Below are 20712 nucleotides of genomic sequence, written 5' to 3' on the forward strand. Positions count from 1 at the left end.
TTGGGAACGCCTCTGCGCGTTTTGTCTTGAAGCACTCGTGAAATCGAACCAATAGTGTGACGGGACGTCAGTGCGGGTGACGTCACGGACCAGGAAACTATAAAGCACTCCTGAGAACAAAGAACGCCAGCTTCTGATATGGATGAAGCAGACGCTCACAGGCGTGCAGGGAGTATGGCTAAGCTACGCAGCGTCTCGTTCCCTTATTCAGGGAACCAGGGTTACAGACGTAACCCGAGACGTTCCCTTTCATGGGAACATCGACGCTGCGTAGTCGCTTTGGGAACGCTATCCCAACTAGGCCATAAGACCAAGTGCCTGTCTGTTATCTTACGACGAGAGCACCGAGGACCCTGGAGTGGAGCCCAAATCAAGGTTATACAACCTAATGAAGGTATGCTGAGATGACCACCCAGCCGCATCACATATCTCGTTAATGGGAACCCCCGAGATCAAAGCCTTTGAGGCAGCCATACCCCTAGTAGAGTGTGCCCGGACAGCCAAAGGTGAAGGCTGCCCGTATGACTCATAGGCAAGAGAGATGGCCTCAACCACCCACTTGCTCATTTTTCCTGATCCGGATTAATCAAAGGAGGAGGACAAAAGGCCTGCAGTACAATCGGTCCTGGGACGTTGGTGGGGACCTTGGATTTATAACCAGGTCTAGGATGAAGGAAAGCCCTGAACATACCAGGCGCAAATTCCAAACATGAGGGAGCAACCGAAAGTGCTTGAAGATCTCCAATTCTTTTGAGAGATGAAATTGCCAACAGGTGGACAGCTTTGAGAGGAATCTTCCAGACACCTCCTCTAATGGTTCAAAGGGAGCCTCAGCTAACCCTTCCAACACAATAGCCCAGTCCCAGGCCGGAGTTTTGTACGCACAGAAGGCCTCAGCCTCTGGGTACCACAGAGAAAGCGTATAAATAGGGGTCTCTTCCACAGAAGAGTCCCCAAACAGAGCATGATAAGTGGAAATAGCCACTATATAAACCTTCAAGGTAGAAGGAGATAAACCATCCAAGTTTTATACTTGGAGAAATTGCAGCACAAGACTGATAGAAGAGTGGAACAGGTCCAGCTGACGTTGTCTACAGCAAGTAGAAACCAACTTCCATTTATTTGTCTGTATAGCTTTCTCGTGGAAGGAGCTCTGGAGTGGAGTATGGTCTCGACAACCTCAGTTGGGAGACCGGATTCTATGAGCCTAGCCCCCTCAGAGGCCAAGCTCAGAGTTTCCACAACTCCAGGCGGGGGTAAATTATCATGCCGCCCGCTTGAGACAGAAAGTCCTGTCTGATGGGGATCTCCACGGGGGAGCCGTCTAGAAGAGACACTAGGTCTGCAAATCAAACTCGGGTTGGCCTTAATGGGGCTATCAGTATGAGATAGACCCTCTCTAGGCAAACCCTCTCCAGAACTCCTGGGAACAGAGCGATCGGGGAAAAGTGTGTACAGACGTAACCTCGGCCACGTCTGCACCATGGCATCCAACCCCAGAGGGGTGGATTAGTCAGAGAGCACCACAGTGGGCAAAGAGATGTTCTTTCGAAGCAAATAGGTCAACTTCTGCACGACCGAAGTTCTCAAATGAGCTCCACCACCTCAGGGTGGAGACTCCATTCCCCGGGCCTCGGCCCCTGCCTCAACAGGATGTCTGCCCCCACATTTTGATGGCCCCTCGGGTGTGGGAGGAAGTATTTGAGTACTCGAAATACCGCCATCATTTCCAGATGATTTATGTGTCAGGAAAGTAGATGGTCCTCCCAAAGACCCTGAGCCGAGCGACCACTCATGATCGCCCCCCCAGCCTGTGAGGGAAGCATCCGTCGTTAGCATTACACGACGACAATGAGCCCCCAACACAGGTCCCTGGGACAGGAACCAAGGCTTCTTCCACATGACTAAGGCACGAAGGCATTGCCGCGTGACCTTAATCATGCGAAAAGGATTTCTTCTCAGAGAAAACCCCTTGGTCCTGAGCCACCACTGTAAGGGTCTCATGTGCAGCAGGCCAAAAGGTATCACGTTGGACGCAGCTGCCGTAAGACCCAACAGTCTCTGAAACTGTTTTGCAGTGTGTGACTGGCCTAATTTCACCCCATTCACGGCCGAGAGAATGGAACGCACCAGAGCAGGAGACAGATGTGCCTGCATCGTGATGGAATCCCAGACTACCCCTAGATCGTTGGTAGTTTAAGCTGGAAGAAGCACACTCTTCTTGGCATTAATTCTCAGCCCTAGCCTTCTGATGTGAGACAGAACAACATCTCAATGTTGGACTGCCATATGCTCAAACTGAGCTAAATTCAACCAATTGTTGATATAATTCAACACGCGAATGCCCTGGAGTCTCAGAGGAGCCAGAGCTGCATCCACGCATTTTGTGAAGGTGTGGGGTGAAAGCTAGGCAGAAAGGAAGAACCCTGTATTGGTAAGCTTCGCCCCCGAAAGCAAATCTGAGGAACCTCCTGTGCTGAGGATGGATGGATACATGAAAATACCCTCCAACCCTCTTTGGAACAAAGTACAGACTGTAAAACCCTGACAGCTTGCTGGGAGGAGAAACCCTTCTATAGCTCCTTTTTGCAAGAGCGTCAGAACTATGTGTTCCAATACCAGAGACTGCAAGGGGTCCACCACTATAGGGAAGACCCTGTTAAATTGGGGCGGGCGAGACCCGAATTCTGTAACCCTTTCTTTGTGAGCAGTACCCATTGAGAAATACTTGGAAGAAGTTTCCATTCTACCAGAAATCTACTAAGGGAACCAGTCTCTCATGACTGGCCTCTGGTGTTTTTTTTTTTTGAACATTTGACTCGGCGCCCTTAAGCGGCGAACCGGCAGGGAACAACCGAATCAAATGTCGACCGGCCCTCCTCAGAGGGTCAGTGGAGACCGCTGCACCCTGAAGCACACGAGGTGGCAGGGTTGGCAGAACGGCCCCCTGAGGGCACCGAGGAGGGGCGGATACCATATAGTGTGGTAAAGAACCCTCTTCGGAAAGGGGCTACCCTCGAATGTCCTATGCCACTGGCGTCAGGACCTTTTCGAAGTCTTCTTGGTGATAACAGTCCGCAGATCTGTCTTACCCCACAAAGACTTCAGCTGTGTTGCCTGTCCCGGTCCCCAAGCTTTCTGCGGGGGAGCACGGGTGACGACACTTTTTTTTTTTTTTTTTTTTCAGTGCCCTGAAACGGCGAACCGGCAAGGAACAACTGAACTGACCACTCTATGACCCTCCTCTTCTTAGAGGATCACTGGAAACCGCTGCACCCTGAAGCACACGAGGTGGCAGGGTTGGCAGACCGGCCTCTCTTCTTTTAAATTCCTCAGAATTTAATGTATTCAATATTTCATTTAATCCTTAAATTAAATGCAGCCAAAAACAAACAGTCAAAAAGACAGGCTGAATATATTGGAATACAAAAAGAATTATAGCTCGTAATAGTTTGCAAGATATTATAGGGAAAAAGAGAAAGGGAACTCCCGTCTACTCAGTTCCCTCCAAATATATATAAACATTTTATATATAATCGGCTATATATTACGGGCACGATATCTATGCGCAGCCTCGGCAAACGCGAGATCCGAGCCGTATATTCTTTATTGCAGACTTAATCTGCGCGCTGCCTCGGCAAACGCGAGATCCGAGCTATATATTCTTTATTGCAGACTTAATCTGCGCGCTGCCGCGGCAAACGCGAGATTCGAGCCTTGCGTTGGACTTTTATTCCCTCGAGAATAAAGCCAACAGGAGTGGAGCTAAAAACTCCCGCTAGTGCATACTTCTCTTTACACTTCGGGACATTTTTATGAATGAACACTGTCAGCTGTGAACTGACGTGCATGCTCCACTCTCAGCGTGTGCATCCCTACTCGCTTTGTAGTATAGCACTCAAAACTGCTGTTCACTTTCTTTATATATATATAAATATATCTTCAATATTTGTAAGTTGACAAATTCAGAAAGATATTTAACTTCTCAGTTAAATCGAGAAAATAATCAGACAAGTCTATCACGGTCTGAATATTTCAGATTAACAAAATAATCATGGCTTTCAAACACAACTGATTTGTTTCTGATGTTAGAATAATAAACGTGTGATTTTGAAACACGATATGTGTGTGAGGTGGCGAGTCCTCAAATCAATATCACAATATCCACCTCCTCAGAGCTGGACATGTGTACCGGTGCCTCAGCCCGGAGGAAGAAACCGCAGAGCGTGCTTCCACCTGGGAGAGGCACTGAACCTGGCAGGTAAGGGCAGAGAAAGGGCAGCGCCCGTCTCTAACCCCTCTGCCAAATTCATCTGCGAACCCCATGATCTGAACCGCCTGTCTGCCTCGGCAGATGCGGGATCCGACCACGAAGAACGCGAGCCGCGGCGCCCTCCTCAAAGAGCGCCCGGCGGGAGTGGAGAGGTTTTATATTACAATGCTCGCAAACAACCCCCTCGAGGGCCGCCTGGGCATGCTCCGCTCCCGGACAAACAACACAGAGCTCGTGTGTATCCCCACCCGTGAAGTAATGAAGGTAGGGAGAAGCACACGGTCTGATGCCGTTTGCTCGCCATTATAGTGTCTTTTATATATGTGGTGTAATACTGATACTCTTGTTCTCAAACAAAAGAGATCGTCTCTGTATATGTAATTGACAGACAACACCAAATAAGACACACGATAACACAGAGCGCTGCTGAAGACACAGAAGCTGGCGTTCTTTGTTCTCAGGAGTGCTTTATAGTTTCCTGGTCCGTGACGTCACCCGCACTGACGTCCCGTCACACTATTGGTTCGATTTCACGAGTGCTTCAAGACAAAACGCGCAGAGGCGTTCCCAAAGCGACTACGCAGCGTCGATGTTCCCATGAAAGGGAACTGCTTTAATTCTTCATGGAATACATTCAACAAGGTGCTGGAAACATTCTTCAGAGATTTTGATCCATACTAACATGACAGAATCACTCAGTTGCTGCAGATTTGTCGACTACACATCCATTATGCGAATCTCCCATTCCACCACATCCCAAACGTGCTTGATTGAAATCTGGTAACTGTGAAGGCCATTTGAGTATAGTGAACTCATTGTCATGTTCAAGAAACCAGTTTGATGTGATTTGAGCTTTGTGATGTGCATTATGTTGCTGGAAGTAGCCATCAGAAGATGGGTACACTGTGGTCATAAAGGAATAGACATGGTCAGCAACATTACTCAGGTAGGCTGCAACTGGTACTAAGGGGCCCAAAGTGTGCCAAGAAAATATCTACCACAACATTACACCACCAAATTCTGACCCTACCATCTGAATTTCACAGCAGAAATAGAGATTTATCAGACTAGGCAACGTTTTTCAAATCTTCTATCGTCCTATTTTGGTGAGAAGCCTCAGTTTCCTGTAGCTCTTCTGCTTCAAGAGATGCTCTTCTGCAGACCTTGATTGTAACAAGTGGTTATTTGAGTTACTGTTGCTTTTCTATTAGCTGGAACCAGTTTGGCCATTCTCCTCTGGCATCTGACATCAACAAGGAATTTTCATTTTTGCAGCTCCCTGGATTTCCCTTTCGAAAGGGAACTCTACTCTGCGCTGACTGCGCTATGGGGAACGTCCTCCGTGACCCGTGCTCGAAATGGCAAAAATCACCACACTCCAATCCTATTGGCCGGCAACAGTCTATCACGTCAAACGGCGCGAACCGTGACGTATAAAGGGAGCACCTGGGGAAACAGCCGACATCCTCTTGTCTTTTCGCGACTGCTTTTGCTCGTGCCTTTTTCACTCTGCCAAAAGAAAATAGGTCTGCCAAATCGTTCAGGAAGTGTGCTGATCCTTGTCCCAGGTTTCTGACACCGGAGGACACACACAACTTGTGCGTTTTCTGTCTGGGCGAAGAGCATGTGCAGTCAGTACTCGAGGGTGCTGCCTGTGCTAACTGTGAGCGTTTTCCTATGAAAATGCTCCGTTCTTGTTTGGCCCTCTTCTCGAGGGGAGAGGTGCCACCACCGCTGCCTGCTGGTTCTGGCCCTGCTCGTGCTGAGGCTCAGCGGCGATTGTAATCATGGGACTCGCAGGTGGAGCTCGCTGAAGAATTTGAGAGGGGTGTGAATCTTTCTCAAGCTGAAGCGACTGACGAGGATGGCTTCTGGCGGATGGCAATGATTTTTTATCTTTAACATCCTCGGACTCAGGAGCGAGTGCCCTCTTGGTCCAAAGCCCCAGAGAGCAGAAGATGGCCGAGGTGGGAGAAGCGGCGAGGGCCCTGCCATCCAAAGCGTTGAAGGTGATGTCACGTTTGAATGGCGGGGCTTACGCCGCTGCAGGTCAGGCTGGTGCGGCGTTGCACACGATGACGTGCTTCTGGCGTACCAGGCTGATCTGCTTACGGATCTTGATCAGGGAGGAAAAGACACGCTCCGCAGCGTTTAGATCTTGCATCCCGCTCAGATCTAGCTCTGGGCCCAGACAGCCGGGAGATCCCGGGCCGTCTCGAGCCAAGGCTCAGAGGCAGGCCCAGAGGGAAAGTGTCGCCGCTCGTGTGCCTTCTCCTCCTCGGAATAAGTCGCAGAGACGACGAGATGCTAGAAGGAAGAAGCAAGATCTGAGGGAGGTGATCGAGGAGTGGCGCCAGCAGCGCCGGTAATCGATCTCTATAGTTGTCATCTGTTCAAAGCGCTGCTTTCTCCGTGTGTTTGGGAATTTGTAGCCCGAGTGTAGCGTGGTCTACATACAGTCCTTAGCTAGCGGCTAGGCTAGAACTAGGTTAGGTGTATGTTTGTTTACATCCCCCGGTTATGACTATCCCCCTGCGGTTGTATAGTTCCTAGTTCTGGTCTCCTTCTGAGGAAGTTGCTGGCCGTTTTTTGCCCATATTTCCCCTTCATATGTTTATGCAGGCGTGTTATGTGAGCGTGCTTGTGCTGCCACAGGTTACACCTGTTTTCTATGATAGCAGGCTTTATCCGGCCTCTATATATGAATACGGTGTTGTTGTTGTACTCCCCGGTTAGGGTTTGTGTTTCACTGAGTGCATCACCTGTTGGATCGCACACTCAGGGTGAGTGTAGGGAATTTTGTTTACCAGACTTCTCCTGGTCGTTTGCACCACAGCATCTGGGGTTCATTGCTATTTGATTGCTGGCTATTTGCCTTTTAGCCTCACTGTATGCAGCTTGTTTGGATACAGCGCTGTTGGTCTACGATGCTGGTTACGCTCACGCTGTTTAGCATATTAACATTGCCTGCTAGAATGTGTATGCCTAGGCTCAGGTTGTGTAGCTAGTTCCCTTAAAATTGTCATTTTAGGTTATACTGGCCCTTCCTTGTAGCTAGGGCCCTGTCATGACCACAGGCTGGTGCCACATGGTTCTTTAAGTAGCAGGCCTTTCCAGGCCTCTCTTATAGCTTCCTGTCGGCCCAGCTATGCTGGTCGTGTACGGGCATCATTCCATGATGAGTCATACGATTACTCTGTTGTTGCCAGATGTTTATGGAAGTCATTGGCCCCCATTGGGGCATCCTTTCATGTCTTACCTAGCATGTTGGCACAACTTGTATGGGTTTCTGTATGTCTCATACCCCTTGGGTGTTGTATAAACGCACTAGCTACCGCCACGCGCTTTTAAGGTTACAGGCCACTTTTAGGCCTTCCTTTGCTAGCATGTCGGAGTTTAGCTTGGTACTCCTCTTGCTGAGAGTAAAATATGTTTTTACTGAGTAATTTGTGCGTTTATTTCCTTTAGCTCTAGTCGAGCTAAAATATTTTCTGTCTATCTAACAGGTTCTATTTTTGCTCCTAGAACTTTAGTGGCCGCTGGCTGATGTCGCGTGTAATGGGTAGGCCGTAAAGGCCTCCTGTGGAGCATGCTGATCTTTGACGGCAAAAGGGATGGTTTCGCCGGCTGGCCGGGTCTCGGGTTGACTATGACCTCCTGTGTAGTCGGTCTGTTCAGCTTGAACCCTGATAACACTGCCACGAGCTGATGCCACATCCCATCTCTGCATGTGGGTTTGAGTTGCTTACTGAGACCCTTTCGCAGTCGCTCTTTCCTGCTCTCCTCTCTGGAGTTTGCGCTTGGAGATTCTGTATATCAGACAAGGTTGGCTAGGCCAGATTTAGCTTCGCTGGATCTGGCTAGGCCTACTTGGTGGCAGCGGGATGGATTTTTCCCCCCGAGTGACTGGCCGAGGTTCCTTTGGTTCCTTGGCCACATTCCCTTAAAGGGACCACCCCCTCTCGGGCTGTTGGTTTCCCTGTTCTCGGGGAACCATGGTTACATACGTAACCTGAGACGATTTTCTCTTTTTCAGACCATTCTCTGTAAACCCTTTGTGAAATACTCAGACCAGCCTGTCTGGCACCAACAAGCACATTCAAAGTAGTTTTGTCAAAAGTATCGACCGCAATACCAAGTCGTTAATGAAATGAAACCATGATATCAAGTCGGTACTTAAATTTTAAAAATGTGTCGCTTTGAACGCTGTTGAGCGGATTCGTAAACACTTCTGATTGGCAGTTGTGTTCACACGCTCAACAGATATGCCTGTGAATGGCTACAATGATCAAAGGATGGAAGCGTTGATCATTGTAGCCAATCACAGACTTATATGATAAGCACGTGTACACAACTGCCAACAGGGCTCAAAGCGTCACATTTTTAAATTTGTATTTTTTAAATATATCAAAAATAGAAAACAATATTACTGTTTTTAACTGTTTTTGAGTAAATAAATTCATACTCAAACACAAACACAGTAGATTAAAAAATCTAGATAAACTATTCAGCCTCTCTAATCTTAGTTGTTAAAAGACATTGTGACACAATTTTATGTATTTTCTCTATGTAAGCTCTATTTTACCTAGCCCTCATCTGAAATTCATCCCTTCATACCTTCATCTAAATTTCTCATCAGTTCTATCAGCATCCATTCCTCCTTTCATTTCTCAATCTGGCACGCCCATCCGTCTCATCTATCCATCCATCCTTGCATCCGACGCCTTAACATTCACTGGAGAAATAGAGAAGGCATGAGAGATGGAGAGAGAGTAAATAGAAACACAATATGCTGGCAGTGTGCTTCAACCTGAGTGTAGGTCAGCCCGAGGATATGACTGCATGGTTAGTTCCTCAACATAAACAAGAGGAAAAGACAATTTCCTGCCCAACACGTTAGCAAAGCTGCTGTTGTTTTAATTTCTCAAGAGCAGGGCTTGAAATAACGACAAAAACAAAGAGCAACCCAGGGAAGAATTTTCTTAGCAGAAGCTGGAATTGTAATCAAGTCTGAGGTTGTAGTTCATAGGTTTTTCGCTTGTGCTGTCAGAATTACACTGTGGCTACATCCCAATTTGCAAACTATCTGTCATAAATAGTATGCGAGATTTGAATTAGTGCTTCCCCAGTCATTGTACTTTAAAAATTGTATGCCTAAGGTGCAGGGATGGCACATTATTTCTGGTGTCTTTTCAAAGTAAATATTGCCCATAATCCCTTGTGCTACCGATGATGTGGAATCTCTGGCTGTTCTTAATTGAATTTTTCAAAGGTAAAAACGTAAGGAATGAAATCCAATCTGACAAAGCAGTTTTTAAAGTATGAGAAACTAAGAGACAGTACCCCACTGAAAAACACATCTTAAATGAGCCTAAGATTGTTGGCTAGTGTTGGGATAGCAGATAGACCATCTTAAACCAGCCTAAGATTGTTGGCTGGTGTTAGGAGCGCAAATAGCCCATCTTAAACCAGCTTAAGACTGTTGGCAGGTGTTAAGGAAAACAGATAGACCATCTTATTTATTTATTTATTTATTGGTGTGTGTGTGTGTGTGTGTGTTCACTACACTCTATGTATTTGTATCCTAGTGTATATGTACTCTAATTGCTTTGTATATGTATTCTAATGTTTCCTGTTTCTTGATCTGGTTGTGCTTTTGTGTTCTCTATACTCAATGAATATGTATTCCTATCCTTATTTCTGCTGTCATGTTAATGGATTAATGATTGTAAAGCGTCATTGAGTCTGGAGAAAGGCGCTATATAAAATAAATATATTATTTTAAACCAGCCTAAGATTGTTGGCAGGTGTTGGGAGAGCAGATACAGTAGGGGTGCCTACCCTTACGAAAAAGAAGTTTATTCAAGTGTGCTATTAGTATACTTCTTTTAAACTAAAATAAGAAAGTATACTTTCAGTCTACTTTTTATGTACTTCTGAGAAATATACTTAAAATTGCACTTAGTCTACTTGACTTATACTGACAGAAAAGTCTAAGTATATTTGTCCTATACTTGGACTTGAGATATACTTAAAGTATATTTATAAAAGTATAATCTAAGATTATACTTTTTTATATAGCTACTAAAAGTATAATCTAACAAATCTAAGATTGTTGGCTGGTGTTGGGAGAGCAAACAGACCATCTTAAACCAGCCTAAGATTGTTGGTCGGTGTTGGAAGAGTAGATAGACCATCTTAAACCAGCCTAAAGCCCTATTCGGATGGGATTAGTTTTACATGGGGAGGTGGGGGTAAAGTAATTATTACCAGGGCTTCTCTGTGATTTTAGTCCCGTCCGAATGTGCCATCTCAGTAATCATTACGGCCAATGTCAGTAAAGATTACGGCGACTTTTACCTTCTGTAAAAAGGTCCGGAAAAATTACCTCAGGTAATACTAATCCCGTTCGAATAGACCCACTGTAAATATGTACGGTAAAATTCCGTCATTTCCTGTTTAAGAGTAGTTTTCTGCACATTTTTCAAGCATGGAAGCACTTGAAGAAACGTTAGTTTGTGTTGTAGGTGGTGGGACAAGTCAGTTGCAAACCTCAAGTATTTTCTACATACCATTCAGAGCAAAAAGAAGATCGAAGCACTCAGAGGCACAAAACTAATCTTTTAGTCTTTAGCTAAGTGCCTATTACCATCATAATCCAATCAGAATTTAATTAATACGTCATTTGACCGGACCTAACTGTTATAGTATATAGTATATAGATTATATGTGTTTGCGCACATGGTATCAGAAATAGACATATACCCACATGATGACAGGGAGGTGACGGCGGTGCGTAAATCGAGTTACCCCTCCCACTTCTGCTGAGATGTCTTGTCCCGTGCGAATTGGCCAATTAATATTACAGATGTGCTGAGGTAAGTTGCATTACTCCACCTCCCCATGTAAAACTAATCCCATCCGAATAGGGCTTAAGATTGCTGGCTGGTGTTCGGAGGGCAAATAGACCATCTTAAACCAGCCTAAGATGGTGTTGGGAGAGCAGATACAGATAGACCATCTTAATACAGCCTAAGATTGTTGACTAGTGTTGGGAGTGCAGATAAACCATCTTAAACCAGCTTAAAGGGTTAGTTCACCCAAAAATGAAAATTATGTCATTAATGACTCACCCTCATGTTGTTCCAAACCCGTAAGACCTCCGTTCATCTTCGGAACACAGTTTAAGATATTTTAGATTTAGTCCGAGACCTTTCTGTCCCTCCATTGAAAGTGTATGTACGGTATACTGTCCATGTCCAGAAAGGTAATAAAAACATCATCAAAGTAGTCCATGTGACATCAGTGGGTTATTTAGAATATTTTAGAAGCATCTAAAATACATTTTGGTCCAAAAACTACGACTTTATTCATCATTGTCTTCTCTTCCGGGTCTGTGTATATCCACAGTGACGCTGCTTCTTCTTCTTCTTCTACGGCGGTTGGCATCCAGCTTATTGGTGCATTACCGCCTCCTTCTGCTCCGGACTGTGACGCTGTTGACGTGTTATCCGGTGCGCCCGAGCTTCGTTTACAGTCTGAGGGAGACGCACGCTGTATTCAAGCTATTCTACATTGTTTGTATTTTGGTATTGCTATATTTTTTTAAATGGTGCGTAGGTGTACATGTCGCAGATGTTCTAATCGTGTCACAGTCCGGAGCAGAAGGAGGCGGTAATGCACCAATAAGCTGGATGCCAACCACCGTAGAAGAAGAAGAAGCAGCGTCACTGTGGATATACACAGACCCGGAAGAGAAGACAATGCTGAATAAAGTCGTATTTTTTGTTATTTTTGGACCAAAATGTATTTTAGATGCTTCAAAAACATCTAACTAACCCACTGATGTCACATGGACTACTTTGATGCTGTTTTTATTACCTTTCTGGACATGGACAGTGCACCATACATACACTTTCAATGGAGGGACAGAAAGCTGTCAGACAAAATCTAAAATATCTTAGATGAATGGAGGTCTTACGGGTTTGGAATGACATGAGGGTGAGTCATTAATGACATAATTTTCATTTTTGGGTGAACTAACCCTTTAAGATTTGTGGCTAGTGTTGGGAGCGCAGACAGACCATCTTAAACCAGCCTAAGATTGTTGACTGGTCTTAGCTGGTTTAAGATGGTCTATCTGCTCTCCCAACCTGGCCACGGTGGTGTTTAGCTGTATGGCGCCACAAGGTCAAGTGGCCAAAATCACTCTAAAATCTGCAAATCAGACCTGATCTGAACCTGACCAGGCTGGTAGACCAGGAAACGATTCTACTTGCTTAAGTTCAAATTAATGCTACCTCAATTCAAATTTAGGAACTGACTTAGAATTTAAAAGTCATTGTCAATTCAAATCAAAGCAGTACAAAACCACAGTGTCGTCAGCAAGCGAACAACAAGCCTCTACAAAAATATAAAGAATAATTTCAATCAACAAAGCTTAAAGCAACAAAGCATTGCTAGCACGTAATATGATATGACCTCAGGCCTCTCACTGATAGTGTAGACACAGTGTTACGAGTTTATTTAAAGCATCATTGTGCTGTTGCTGGGGATGAACCTAAAAGCTGCCATCATTTCAACAGTATGAACACTGAACAGAGCCCAGCGGGTCCATCACCTTCTGCCTTCCTATTAAAGAAGAGAAAATGCACACTCTCTCTGTGTCTTTTTCTCTCTTCCTCCTCCTTTCCCTTAAAAAAATCCAAATCCCATTTGTGTGAATTTGTATTTAAATTGCTAGCAGCTGTCTGCTGTTTGAAGGTTCACAGAAGGCATATGTTGTATTTTAGTTTATATTCAAGAAGTTTTAAGTGCAGAAATAAAGTTTCTTTTCTTTTTTCAACAGAATGTGTAAATGCAAAATTTGACTGTGGGCTTTGCAAGCAGTAGGGGGGCTGTAGACAAAAACACAATTATGAAAAACATATTTGTGTCCTGGATGGGGGAGTGATTGACATATGAACTGTGGCACTGAAAAACGCCCTGAGAAACGTTGGAGACATTCAGAGAGAGGCGGATTTATGAGTACACTGTGCTTGGAAAATTATAAAGCAGCTGTATGTGAGTTTTAAAGTCAGAGCTGGTGTGTGTTCGTCTGTCATTTGGTTTATGTTATGAGGTGTGCATGTTTATGAGTGTGTGCGTGTGTAGGTGTGCATGTGTGTGTGTCTCCAGGCGTTTACCCTCAGGCTGTTCCAGACTGTCAGATCCGTGTGATTACCATCTTCCTAACACAGCACGGCAGCGCTCATTTATTTATCAGCCCATTACGCCGCATCCGGCATCCAAACACACACACACACACACACACATACATGTGACCATCTTTACTCAAACTGTACATAGAGATGGGTCAGTCGATGTCAATCATTTAGTCAGGTTAATTCAATTTTCTAGATCAGTGGTTCTAAACCAGGGGGACGAATTAAAATTATTTAAAATCAAACAATCATTAAAACAAACAAAAGAGCTAAAAATCAAGATGTCATAGAGCCTTCAAGTATAGTTGTGGACAGTGCAGCTCCTGGAATCAAAAAGTTGAGAACCAGTGAACTAGATATTTTCTTAATTTTTGCTTTAATCAATTTTTAATCAAATTAATTACATGATGTGCTGAATAATTAATCAGTTTAATTGTGTTCAATTGCATATATAAAAAGGAATATTGCACTTTGTAAATTGAGCTCAGTCTAAAGCTTTGGTTGCATAATGTTGATTAAATATGAAAAAAAAAAGGCTTTCGTTCATACAAATTGAGGTTATCGTGAGGAACTTACAATAGAAATAATATTTTTAAGGGTATAAATGCAGAAATGTGAAACTTAACATTTTATAAAAGCACTTCCATAATTTCTTCTGTCAAACACTTGTGCATAATTAGTTGTTTTGCATATGTCGTTTTCGCTCATAGATACAAAGAACAATGTTTTCCATCTGTGTATGTCAATGTGAGGGTATGGCAGGTAATTATATCAGACATTTATGTTTTATCATATCAATCTTCCCTATGGAATAATTACTGCATTTATAATCACGCCTAACTGTCAGAAGTAATGCTTGCATCTAAAGAGAAAAAAATTAGAGACACCGAGACAGGCCTAGCTTCACATCTCCACCTGATTGCAAAACACCACACTATATTTCTTCCATGAGCTTGTGTGACCATATTTTCAGGGTGTACAGGCAGGTAGGGTGAAAACGCACACCATCAGTACTGTATTAGACGTTGGAACAGACGCAGGAAAGGTCACCTGAGTCCCTGAAGATGTACTCATACAAGTGTGACACTAGGCGATGAATGGGGCACGTAATCACAACATAACCATAACACTGAGATTTATCAGCACAAGGAGATTCAACCTGCCCTTTTGCCTGCATTTCACTCTGAGAAAAAGAGAGAGAGGAGGGAGAAAGAGAGTGAGAGTGTACAAGGAGACGACAGGTATAAGTTTACCTGCACATTCTATATTTTGTTATAGTCCAAAAAACTTTTTTTATCTTTGATAATTGACTCTGATTAATAACGAATGCATGTAAACTCGCATTTGAGGGCAAGTTAGAGAAAGACAACTTTTGTCTTTAGTTTGGGTTACTTTTCAGTAGTGTTGTCAAAAGTACCGGTACTTGGTAACAAGACAACCCTTAAATTATAACAATACTTGCCAGTACAGAGTACTGGGTCAATCTGGTACCTGCTGCTTTCAAAATGTGCTCTGTGAAGACCGTCAAAGGTCTCTATTTACAACCTGTTTTTGCAGTGTTAAGTCCTTGAGGGACACTGTCTTGCAAAGTTTAGCTCTAGCTTGCCTCAACACACCTGCCTGGATGTTTCTAGTATGCCTAGTAAAACTTTGATTAGCAGGTTCAGGTGTGTTTAATTAGGGTTGGAGCTGAACTCTGCAGGACAGTGGCCCTCCATGAGCAGGATTGGACATCCCTGCCATATACAGATGCCTGTATGTATAACATTTGAAAAGTGCTTCCTTGACATCACAGTTACTCAGCTCCAAGGTCCTAGTCATCATGCATTTTCCTTATGTCCCCTTAAGCATATCCAAAATGCTGCTGCTCGAGTAGCTGTTATCTTCGATAAAGTCACTCATGTCACACTTTTGCACATGCTTCACTAGTTCCTGCTAGAATTCAGTTCCTGTCTGACACAGCTGCCAATGGCCTGACACTGCATTACATTCAATCCGTCATGAAACCAAGCACTCCAGACTGACCGTTAAGATCAGTTTTGGTCATCTAGCACCTTTCCTCTCCACACGAAAGGCTACAGTTTTTCTAGATCATGTGTGTTAAACTCCACTCCTGGAGGGCCACTGTCCTGCAAAAGAGAAAACTCCAACCAGCTCCAAAGCACCTGCCTGGAAGTTTCTAGTCATCCTGAAGACATTGATTAGCTGATTCAGGTGTGTTTAACCCTCTGGGCCCTGGAGGTGTTTTGACATGCCCTGACATTTGTGCTTATTTCTGTTACTATTAACATTTTTATGGATGAAGTCTGATTAGAATGTATTCAGCACAAACTCTGCTACAATAATATGTGGGCAGCATGTATGTTAAAGTTTGTAGTGTGGAGAAAATGACATTTATGCGTGGTTTGTGAAAAGAAAAAGAAAAAAAAAAAAAAACATTTTTTAAGTCACTGAAATAAGGCCATTAAACCCATACTGAATATTTGTTCAAAAAGACTTGTTATGATATAATATATGATGTAGGCTTTTTGCTTCAAAACAATGTGAAAATCATCCTTCCCACTCATTCACATAAAACAATATATTGATTTAAAGTTTGTATGACATGTTTTGTCTCAGAAGGCTGTATGCGTGGAGGGTCTGAACGATCATGAATAATGTTTCTCACACCTGGGAAGACAAAGACCCTCCCCTAATGGCCCTGTCAGCTGAATGAGACTATGAGGGAACAAGAACAAAGAATGTGAGGAGATTAAAAGAATGGCTTTTTGAATGTATTTTATTTACAATACAACATAATCCAGTTATTCATAACAAAGACCAAAAAGGCACACTGACCTAAAGACAGAGGCTTGAACAGTCATACACCTTTGTGCCATTTCCTGTTTAACATACCTGTCATTTCCGAGGTGTTTTTTTTTTTTCTTCCCCATTTTACCATGTTTGTGTAGTGCAGCTTGCTGATGTTGGTACAGCACTCTCAGAGAAGAACAGTTTCATCAAGACTCATCAGTGGCATCTGATACAACTGTGAAAAAACAAAACAACTATGAACATGCTAAAACAACCATGAACATTTTGATATCAGAAGCAATTCGGGCTGCATCTAATTGTGATTTTTCTGGTTAAAATTGTGATTTAAAATTCACAAAAAATATAAAGAACACCATGTTTGTTGTGCCTACTTGAGCTGCATAAAATAATAACAATAATAATAATAATTTTACTTTACAGAAAACTTTTATTTTTTGGGGCAGGCAGCATATAACTATAAATCATTATAAATGTTATGAATGTTTAATTCATACTGGAAGCCGGAGGGCGCCCTCACACAAAAAGTCCAAATATGCCTCACAGAATTAAATAACATGCCGTTCAAGGGCGTGTTTTTTTTCCCCAAACCAGTTCAGTGGAAATCCTGCCCTGGAGCCTATTCTAAAGATTTCATCGGCCAATTTGTCAGTTACAGTGACGATTGCCTACACCAAACACTGATCCCTAAGCCTACCCATCACTGTAACCTCAGCCAATGAAATTGATTGCAGGGCAGGATTTCCGCTGAATGTGTTTGGGGGAAAAAATTACACCGTTCAAGGATATCCATCCATAATACAACTATAGCTGAATAAAAAGAAGATAGAAATGCTTTGACATTTTAAATATGAAGACAATAAACACAGTCTGCGAGAGTATATGGTTTATATGTGTTCTTCAAGCCATCTTGGATATTTTCATAAGAATAATGTATATTTATTATGCAACTCTAACCGACACTACATTAATTTATTAGAATACTTCAAAATAATATACTGCTTCATTCTGTGATAAGAAGCCACTTCAGATCCCAAATGAAAATTATTTCAAACACTCAACACAAATTCCAAGTTATACCTGAAGAAATGATTCAAACCTGCCCCGAAACCCAACAGCTTTTCTGTTCCCATGGACTCAGGTCCTCTAATTTGCAAATTGTCCAGTTGACCGTAGAGCTGCCGGTATTTCTTTGCATCCAGAAACATTTTGATCACCAATTAGATTTTTCTTCAAACCCATGTTTACATTCACATCCACAGTAATTTCAATTCATCCACTGCAAACAACCATTTCCATTTGCACATAATTCTATGAACATACTTAATGCAGGTACGACATATTCTATATGAATATTCAGTGGAGATAATGCAAGTACTCTTCAATATAAACATTAGTTCAACCTGGAGGATCAACTCTAAGAGTTAGTTTATATAGCTATTCTGTCTCCATCAATGCCAGAGGATGCTAAACACCAGAAGCTCTTGATATGATATGCATATGCCTCTTAGAAAACATCTTGTTTTGAGATGTTCTTTCTGGCTAATGGCACGCAAGTTATGACACATAACATATTTTCCTATTACAGTTGAAATGACATCACATTTGCATCATTTATGATAGGAATGAGAGTGTCAGATAACAGATGGCAAGACAGTGATTTGCAATAATGGCCATTTAAAATAAGACCTCTCCATTTAGAACTTGCTATTTTATACAATGTCATATACACATCTTAAAATATATGCAAAACTGAGTGATGTGGAGATAACAAATCATGATATAGCAGTAAATTGTCTGTACTGTTTGCCATTAATGAGACAAAATGATAAAACATGTTCTGGTCTGTGCCATAACAGCTGCAGCCAACAAATACTGGGAATATAATGGCTGTAACAAGATGTTATTTGCATGTCCGAAAATAATGTTCCTTATCATGACTGATCATATCCTCGGTCCATCTGAGCATTGTCATGTGGTCATTAGTCTGATGGTAAACACGGCGAAGGCTCCACAATGCTAGAGCAGAGAATTCTGGGAAAAGATGACAGCTTATTAGGCTGGTCAAACCTTTTCATGTCAGTGCATTCATTTCCAATGGCTCAGACAGGAAGAGGGAGAGCGAGAAAGAACAGATAATAGATGGACAGGTGTCTGGGTGAAGAGGGGGCATGTGTCCAACAGCTGTTGGGTTGTGGGAAGAGAACAGGAGAGGAGGAGCAGGAGGAAAGGAAGGGAAAGAGGAGGAGGAGGCTCGGGGCATCCGGGAGGAGGAGATGAATCAGAGAGAAGGAAGGATGATTTGCTGCTGGAGTTAGAAATACACATACAAATGAACACAATTAGCATGTCACAAACACATACACACACACTTATCACAAATTAACATACAAATGTGTGTTCTGTTTTGAACACACACACTAACTACCACTAATGAATACACAAATGCATTAGGGTTCTCAATATCCTGTGTGTGTCAGGGTTGTGCAGTTGTCAGAAATAAATACAGAATGTTTTTTTTTTTCTTTCCTAATTGAGGTAGCAAATAGGATGCAGCATTAGAACTGCTATTTAAGCAATGTTTGGGTGTATATTCATTGCAAATGAAGTTTGTAATCTTTAAAAGGGAGAAAACTAAAAAATGCTACAGTTAAAACCTGTTAGAATGTCTGTGTGTGTCTGTGTTTTTGTGTGTGTGTGACCCTGGACCACAAAACAAGTAGCACGGGTATTTTTGCAGCAATAGCCAACAATATATTGTTTGGGTCAAAATTATCGATTTTCCTTTTATGCCAAAAATTTTGGAACATTTTCCTAATGTGTGTGTATATATATATATATATATATATATATATATATATATATATATATATATATATATATATATATATATATATATTGGTTGCTAAGGACTTCATTTGGACAACTTTAAAGGTGATTTTCTCAATATTTAGATTTTTTTTGCACACTCAGATTCCAGATTTTCACATAGTTGTATTTTGGCCAAATATTAACCTATCCCAACAAACCATACATCAATGGAGATTTTATTCAGCTTTTAGGTGATGTATAAGTCTCAATTTCAAAAAATGAACCCTTATGACTGGTTTTGTGGTCTTTGGTCTCACACACACACACATATATATATTATATATATATATATATATATTATATATATATATATATATATATATCCTTGCAATATGGAGCCGCGCATTATCATGCTGCAACATGAGGTGATGGTCGTGGATGAATGGCACAACAATGGGCCTCAGGATCTTGTCACGGTATCTCTGTGCATTCAAAATTGCATCAGTAAAATGCATCTGTGTTCGTTGTCCATAACATACGCCTGCCCATACCATAACCCCACCGCCACCATGGGCCACTCGATCCACAACATTGACACCAGCAAACCGCTCACCCACACGATGCCATACACACTGCCTGCCGTCTGCCCTGTACAGTGAAAATCGTGATTCATCCGTGAAGAGAACACCTCTTCTAAGTGCCAAACGCCATCGAATGTGAGCATTTGCCCACTCGAGTCCGTTACGATGACGAACTGCAGTCAGGTCGAGACCCCGATGAGGATGACGAGCATGCAGATGAGCTTCCCTGAGATGGTTTCTGACAGTTTGTGCAGAAATCTGACAGTTTGTGCCAAACTTTGGTTATGCAAACCGATTGTTGCAGCAGCTGTCTGGGTGGCTGGTCTCAGACAATCATGGAGGTGAAGATGCTGGATTGGAGGTCCTGGGCTGGTGTGGTTACACATGGTCTGCGGTTGTGGGGCCGGTTGGATGTACTGCCAAATTCTCTGAAATGCCTTTGGAGACGGCTTATGGTAGAGAAATGAACATTCAATTCACGGGCAACAGCTCTGGTGGACATTCCTGCAGTCAGCATGCCAATTGCACGCTCCCTCAAAACTTGCAACATCTGTGGCAATGTGCTGTGTGATAAATTTTATTAGTCAATTATTAGAAAATTTGGATTAGTCCAAATTTTCTAAAGAAAAGAAAATTTTTCTTGCATTTTTACATTTGGCTCCTAAACTCTGGAATATCCTTCCTAATAATGTTGGGGGCTCAGAATCACTCTCCCAGTTTAAATCTAGCATAAAGATACATCTTTTTTTTGTCAACCATTCACATAATGCATCTCATATCCTTGTACTCCAGTTATATCAGATCGAATGCACATCTTTGGTTAATGTACAGCAGCTACGCTAATTATTTTCCATTTGCTTTTCTGTTTTATCCTAGGATGACCATCCCAAGGTAACTAGAGAGTACATCAGCTCCAGTTTGGATCCCAGCCTCTTATGAAGACTTAAGATGAAGCAATCTCTGGATCAACATGCACAAATGCAAAAATTTTCTATATATCCTCATCGTTTGTTAACATGTATTCATTACTTCA

The sequence above is a fragment of the Chanodichthys erythropterus genome, chromosome 12 (assembly GCF_024489055.1).
Source record: "Chanodichthys erythropterus isolate Z2021 chromosome 12, ASM2448905v1, whole genome shotgun sequence".
In the NCBI taxonomy this organism is placed as follows: Eukaryota; Metazoa; Chordata; class Actinopteri; order Cypriniformes; family Xenocyprididae; genus Chanodichthys; species Chanodichthys erythropterus.